Source organism: Lycium barbarum, chromosome 2 (genome assembly GCF_019175385.1).
Source record: "Lycium barbarum isolate Lr01 chromosome 2, ASM1917538v2, whole genome shotgun sequence".
Classification (NCBI taxonomy): domain Eukaryota; kingdom Viridiplantae; phylum Streptophyta; class Magnoliopsida; order Solanales; family Solanaceae; genus Lycium; species Lycium barbarum.
This window is the reverse complement of record NC_083338.1, coordinates 152,422,143-152,430,121: the sequence shown is the minus strand read 5'-3', so window position 1 is coordinate 152,430,121 and position 7,979 is coordinate 152,422,143.

Here is a 7,979-nt window from a genome sequence, read left to right as displayed (position 1 = left end):
GATATGAGTTTTCATAGATTACGGACGGATTCTCAATAATCATAAAGAAATATTAAGAACTCAATGATGGAATTATAACAATTCATACATAATATAATCATGGACATGGACCTAGGGTTATCATGAACATGGTATTAAAACCCTAGTTTTAGTAGAGAATCATAATTTTATGGATTATGAGGCGTGGGGAAGAACAATGATGTTCCCACACGTAGATAGTAACTCTACATACCTTAGTCGCTCCAAAATTTGAATTAAAGACTTGAGCTTTTAAGAAGATTTCCAAAATCTTGAATTCTTGAACCTTGAGATGGGTTTTCTTGAAAACCCTAGTTTTAGAATGATAATTTCTTGTTTAGATTACAAGGATAGGTGTTAGAATTGAGTTGGAATAATTAGAGTAGGCTTACCGTGGTGTTCTTGATGACGGAAGAGGGTAGGAAGTCGTTCTAGGGCTTGAAGGAATGAAAAATAATGATTTGAACTGATATGGACGAATATATACTGTTCTGGAAAAATTAATTTTTTGGCCTAGTTAAATGCGGGCCGCATTTTGAAATACTGGCCGTATTTTGAAATACGGACAGCACTGCCTCTCTTCAGTAAAATGACAATAACTCTTTGCACAGATGTCCATTTGACCCCCCATAATATACCGTTGGAAAGGTATTTCAAAGCTCTACAACTTTCATGAAGGAAGTTTTTCCAAATTCCAAATATGTTTTGAAATACGGTCCGTATTTAACCATTTGACATCCAATTGCCAAATTCCAGAATGCTCAGAAATCCTTGGTTTCAACTAACGACTTGAATTACGGACCGTAAACTGAAATACAGTCACTGTTCATGGGCGTAAACTCCCATCCTACAACGGAATAGGGAAATTCCAATTCTCACATTCTTTATCTGATTTCTAAGTCTAGGATCATGGTCAAAGCTTACGTTAAAGGTACGAGGTGTCACAGAGGGGCCAACGTTATACCCCAATTTTTTTTTTCAATTGTCAGACCAAAACCAAAAAAAAAAAAAAAAATAACAGTATAACGTGGACTGATCCACGTTATAAAAATAATTTTGTATAACGTGGATCATTCCACATTATACAACATCTTACATTCATCTGTTACACTGAAATTCAGTCCACCCCTAATTATTGCATGAGCGGACATTAAGAGACAATTTGAAGCGCATTATGGAAGGTCTCTTGAGTAAGCTGCTGTCTCGCCCCAATTGAATAATAATTTAATATTATGATGATCTATCCAAAGATACACTCAAGTTTCCTTAAGTTCTTCAACTTTTAGAAGTCTCTTAATGGCCGCTCAAGCAACTAAATTTTTTAACTCTAGAAACTTCCTATGCATTTGTCCAAAGGATATCTCAAAAATATTTTAACGCACGCAACAGATGAATTTCAGTGTAAGATGTTGTATAACGTGGACTGATCCACGCTATACAAATAATTTTGTATAACGTGGATCAGTCCACGTTATACTATTAATTTTTTATTTATTTTTGGTCTGACAATTGGAATTTTTTTTGAGGTATAACGTTGGCCCCTCCACGTTATACCCCTTTTGGTATATAGTGGAAGGCAGCCCCCTTTTGGTTTATATCGTGTATTTTTGTGCCCTTTAGATTCCGGACTCTATCATAATTAATCCCACTAACAATCTTCCCAACTGGCACCACCAATTTTGCCCGAAAATGCCACTTTATATTATTTATGTTTCTCACTATATCTAATCGTAGTGCTGCATTTGAAATTCCCTTTGTCCACGTATAGCAGAAACCCATAATCCACAGGATTAAGGTTACATATTTCTTGATCCAACATAAAAATACGAATAAATAAGCTCCAGCTATATGTTAAGAAACCGGGGGAAAAAACTAATTAGGGTGTACTTGGAAAGAGGAAAGTCATTTTCAAGAAAAATGTTTTTCACGAAAAAATATTTTTTAGTATTTGGCTGATAGAAAATGTTATCCTTGGGGAAAAAAAATCCATCAAAAGGGGAGAATGATTCCCCATATTTACAGGCAGAAGTCATTTTCCACGAAAAATATTTTTTTCATGAAGAGTTATTTTAGTCAAGCCAAACACACTCTTATGTAAGCCAGAAATTAAATTCCCACAGAGTGAGTGTGGTGGTTGAGCAGCCATAAATGACCTTATAAAATGACTAACTTGCTTAAGTGTTGAAGTGCATTGGTGATTCTAGAATTGACAATGCACTCACGTAGATGTCTTTATCTCTCAGTTGTTGGCTTCAAGACGTTAACAAGTTTGTTATTCCATCCGTCTCAAAATATTTGTCGCATTTTTCATTTATACGCTCATTAAGAAAGTATTTATAAGGATAACATTTTGACTATTTTATTCTCTTAACATATTTCATCATGTTTTCTCTCCTCAATAAATATTTACTCCATTAGATGAAACCTCTTAAATGTTGGTATGTCAACTCATAAAATCAGCCCATTGATGTAATTAATACAAGAGTCAAATGGGAAAAAGCCACTTAAGTTTTTCTTGGGTAAATAAAGCGACAAATATTTTGAGACAAATATTTTTAGTAAGGACGATAAATATTTTGAGACGGAGGGAGTAATTTTTTGGGTTGGTTTCTCATTTGGTGTTCGATATTCGTTTTTAAATCGTAATTAATCAGTATTATTAAAGGGGAAACACTCTTTATCGAGACTTTTTTTCATTTCAAAATAAAAACTCAGAACAAGAGGCACCTAATTAAAGGTGAAGAATAAATTCTGTTCATACCAATATAACCTTCATAGATAAAATACGCTTGGTTGTTGAAACAAAGTGGGGAATTAAACACGCACAGGGACATTTGGACTTGGCCTGGACCTAGAATTCTTAGTGCTCTTCGCAATTTTGTCGACGCCAACAGATAACTACTGCTATTATGGTCGACAAAGAAAAAAAAATCAAAATCTACCACATTCAGTAAACCATTCATTACCCCAATTACGCTAACCAGATTAATTTTGGCCCTATCGAATTCTTGTTCAAAAATCATAAATAAATTCAGGATAAGAGTTCAAAATACTCTCTCTGTCCCAACTATTTGAGGAGTCAAACAACTCTTTCTTTGACTACGATTTGCTCCAACTCTTTTCATATGTTGTGAATTATTAATTATGCAGACTCATAGTACTTTTTATGTAGTTTTTAAATCTGTAAATTTTATTATTAAATATTTAAAGAATCTATGTTTGAAATTGACTCAAAAAAAGAGTTGTTTAACTCTCCTAATACGTTAACATTCATATAAATTGGGACGGAGGGAGTGCCATTACAATAATTTTAAATAGATGAAGATATCATTTAATTGTATAGAAAAAATATTTTAAAAAATCAACAGTTTGTAAGTCTGAATAGAGGAGCGGGCACCTTGTAGATGCAACATAAATGACAATAAGTTTTAAGTCGGAGAATGCGACATACCACCGCACCGATTACGTCTTTTGTGACAATTGATTTTATTAAACGGAAAAGGCTCAAAATATGTCATCGAACTATTGGAAATGACTCATATATGCCACTCGTTAATAGTTTGGCTCATTTATGTCATCACCGTTACCAAAATGGCTCATTCATGTCATTTTTCATTAATTTGGGTCATTTTTTTAAAAATTAATTTGGGATTTAAAATTGGGCTGGTTTAATTAAACGACGAGAACCTCTAATTAGAAGCCACGTGTCATATCCAGTATTGAAAAGCTAGTGTTAATGAAAAATGGCATGAATGAGCCATTTTGGTAACGACAATGGCATGAATGAGCCATTTCGATAACGGCGATGACATAAATGGGCCAAACTATTGACGAGTGGCATAGATGAGCCATTTCCGATAGTTCATGGCATATTTGAGCCTTTTCCGTTTATTGAATTATTTATATAGGTGTAGAATTTCAATATCACTAAAGATGCTGATATAAATGTAAGATGTATTGATCTAGCGGAATAAGAAAAAAAAAATCAGAATTGTATGATAATAAACTTTCTTTCCAAAAAGAAAAAAGAAGAAAAAAAACGAGAGAAAAGGATAGGAAACTGAATTCTTTTCCTAGAGTTTCAACAATTATTACTATGTTCTACTGGAATTAAATGACCGGGAAAAAAATATTAAATAATTGCCCATTTCCTATTTTCCCACATATTCTATTTTAATTAATAACTCTTCCATAAAAGCTGGCAGAAATTTTAATTATAGTCACATTAAAAACTCTAGTGCCTTACAGCAAAAATCAATTATCCTTAATTGATTAAAGAAAAGCACTCCTAGTATTCCTCATGATGGTCTCTTAACTGTTAATCTCATATGAGCCAATCCATGATTTGGTGGCAATTTAGTACTAAATCCGCTTTTATATCAGGCAATATACTGTACAATTAAAAATATATTTTTTATAATTGTGGTACTGGACCAGTTTACGTATGACTCGACTAATTCTAAAAAATATTTTATTGATCCATAGTAAATATACCGGGTAACTCTATCATATTACTTTTTCTGTCCCATAATAAGTGTCACCTTAGCCAAAAACACGCATATTAAGAAACCAATAATGCAATGTGAAGTTTATTTAATTACCTCTGTATAATAAAAATAAATTACGTTTTCATTTTTTAGAGCATGCACAAGTAGTAAACCTTTTAACATTGGTAATCCAACAATACTAAGTTACTATGTGGCTTTTCCAATCATTATTTAGATATATTTTTCTCTTGTCACTTTTTGTTTAAGGGTAGAATTGAAAAAAAACTAGTTAATTTATGTCTTGATTTCCTAATGTAACACTTTTTTTTTTTGCTAAGGTGACACTTATTATGAAACGGAGGGAGTAATAAACTATCTTGGAGACATCTTCAGTGGCTTTAAATGAAAATAAAAGGAAAACCTGTAATATTTGAACATGATGTAATTTATCTGTTTAATCTATAGATTTTTTTATAGACCGTCTACCGCAAATAATCTAGAATTATGAATTTTAAAATTCACGAATCATATGATATATTAAAAATCTCTTACGATAATAATCCACGCTTAAAACATATTTTAGTTCATTCAATTATGGATCAAGTTGTGATTGTCTTTTTTGATTATACTATACAATATATCAGGTTAGTTGAAGATACAACTTATAAAGAAGCAGATATTCGGTGATCTGTAAATATGTGTGTATACTTGAGATGTATATTATACTAAAATAATTACGTATTTTGAATACAACATATAAAGTAGTAGATATTCAGGGATTTGTACGTATGTCAAGACATAAAGAATAAAAATTATATATTTTTATCATCTATATTTATAAAAAAGGAGAAGTCGAATATGAAATAGCCGTTTAGCTTACGTCAAAACACGTGTGACCAGTCTCTTAAATATTCAGGAGCTGCAAACAAACATAAATTACTCCAACATTTGATTAATTTATTAAGAGTATATCCAACATATTGATACTCTTGATATAAAAATGTAACACGCAAATCTAGGAGAATTAAATTGAAGGTCGTCATAAATATAGATGTCCTTGTAAGTTTATTCTTTTGCTAATATTGATCGAGCAACAAAGTATTAAAGTCACTGTCACAAAGTTATTTTCGCGGGAAATATTAGAAATATAGTACGAAAGTTAATGGGAATCTTATCGTTAATTAGTTGCTTCAAAGTGTCAAATTCACTTTTAAATTCAATTTTTAGGATTTCTTAACCAATGTTTGATGTCTCGTGTTCACATAGTTACCTAGGTATTTTCAAATTCTTTTTGTTTTGATTCTTTTATCTTAACTTTATTGTCCTCCTTTATTATACATATTCAATATTCGAAACTCAGATACCGATTATTTTTTATTTGCACACTTAAGATCTATTGACACCCTATCAAGCTTTAATGAAGTAAAAATATATTATTAAATAATAATTATATATATCTAAATACATATCATACAATTATTTATTAAACATAAATGGCCGGCGCGAATAAGATTTTACCTAAAATTTGATGAATTAACTCTGGCTAAGAAGACCATCCTTTCGTTCACTTTTACTTGTGTATACGATAAACACCGGTGTAAAGTGCCATAAGAGGTCAGAGTAAAATATGAATGCCACAGATGTGGCGTTGGATTGAGTTCGGTGGTTCAGATAAATTAATATCCGAGGAGTCGTTTTCCCATTAAACCGAAGAGACACCAGAAGCCGAAGTGACACCAGAGGCTGAAGAGACGCCAGTCAACACATGCGAGAAATCCGTTACAGGCCAGATTTCTCGCTGCCCGTTACGCGGACAGCTATGGAGGCGCCGTCATTAGTATTAGGGTTTTTATCAGGCTTTTATGGTTAAGGAGAGGCCTATCCTTGTAACTATAAAAGGGGTGAAACCCTCTTGTTTCTGTTCTCTGATTTTTTACTCTTACTCTTGCTATATAACATCTCTCAAAGCATAAGCTCTCTTTTAATTTGGATCGGGTTCACAGTTCTACACTCTGAACCGGACCAATTTTCCACTGGAGTTATACACGATACAGACTATCATTCTCTTTATTTGCTATATTCATTTGATTGTTATTTCTTGTTTCATTACGTTAGCAATTAATCAAACCACGTATCCTTTAAACCGCGTATAAATTCAATTGTTATCTTTTTAGGGGTAAACAACTTGTTCAGTTTGAACTTTGAGCATCATTTAAAAAATAATAGTTACCACAATATTCATATTAATTGATTTTTAGTCGTATATCTTGGTAAATAATTTGAAAATAAGTAATTAATGTTAGCGATAAAACATGAAAAAATACGTATGTTTTTCTTATGATATGCTAAAAATGAAAATATACTTTCAGTATAGTGAATAAGTAAAAGTGAACGGAGAGAATAATAAACTTAACTAATGGGGTATATTTGGCACTTTTGGGGGGAGTGATCATAAATTCCTGATTATAGAAACAAAATGACTTTAAATCACCCTCACACGGCACACTAGTTGGTTGATCAAAATCGAATAAGCGGTAAAAATTGTCATGCGCTTTTAATGATGATTACTCAAATAGAAAAAAAGAAGGAATGATACGCTTTCAATTACGCGAGCCTGGAAGGAAACATAATTAAAAACGCAACCCCGACAATACGAACCGAAAGCAAGGGTACTTCCGTAAAACCACTTAATTACTAGTAATTTTTATTTTGTAGTACGTAGTACACAAACAAGTGTTTAACCCAGGCCGGGTTCCCTTAAACTCGTGAAGTTCCAGACTGGAACGATTAGAATTTAATATAGCACTGTTAATGGAATAGACCTGTGCTTTATCAACACCTTGTTTGGATGATTGTTAAATATGTTTCATAACGTATCATTGTGTGGTATCGTGCAGTATTGTTTCGTTGAATACAATATTTGCATACACCATATCGTTTTTGGTCATTACATAGTGTCACACATCAACAATTAAAAGAATAAACCTACAAAAGAAGTAGAATACGGAATAGAGATATTATAAAACGGTAATGTAAAAGATAAAATATAATTATTAGATAGTAATAACAAAGACAAAACGAGAAAAAAAAAATCAGATAAAGATGCGATCACGCTAAATTGGTCGTTAGAGACTTTTCATCATTACCCGAAGAGAGATTTAATGATAAGATACAACCAAATTTAAGTACCAATGAAAATAAACAGTGTACTTAAGCTCACAAAACAATACAATATAATACTTCCTCCGACCCAAAATAAATGTTACCTTAGAATTTTTTTTTATCTCAAAACAAGTGTCATTTTAGGAATTCAAGATAGAAATTGATAAATGTTTTTAACTATGCATTAGCATTAAAGAATTAGTCCTCTTTAATAATTCGTAAACCGCAGATTGTATTTAATGAGTGTGATATTTATTAAGGCGACACTTATTTTGAGGCGGAGGGAATATGTAACAAGCATCCAAACAAGGT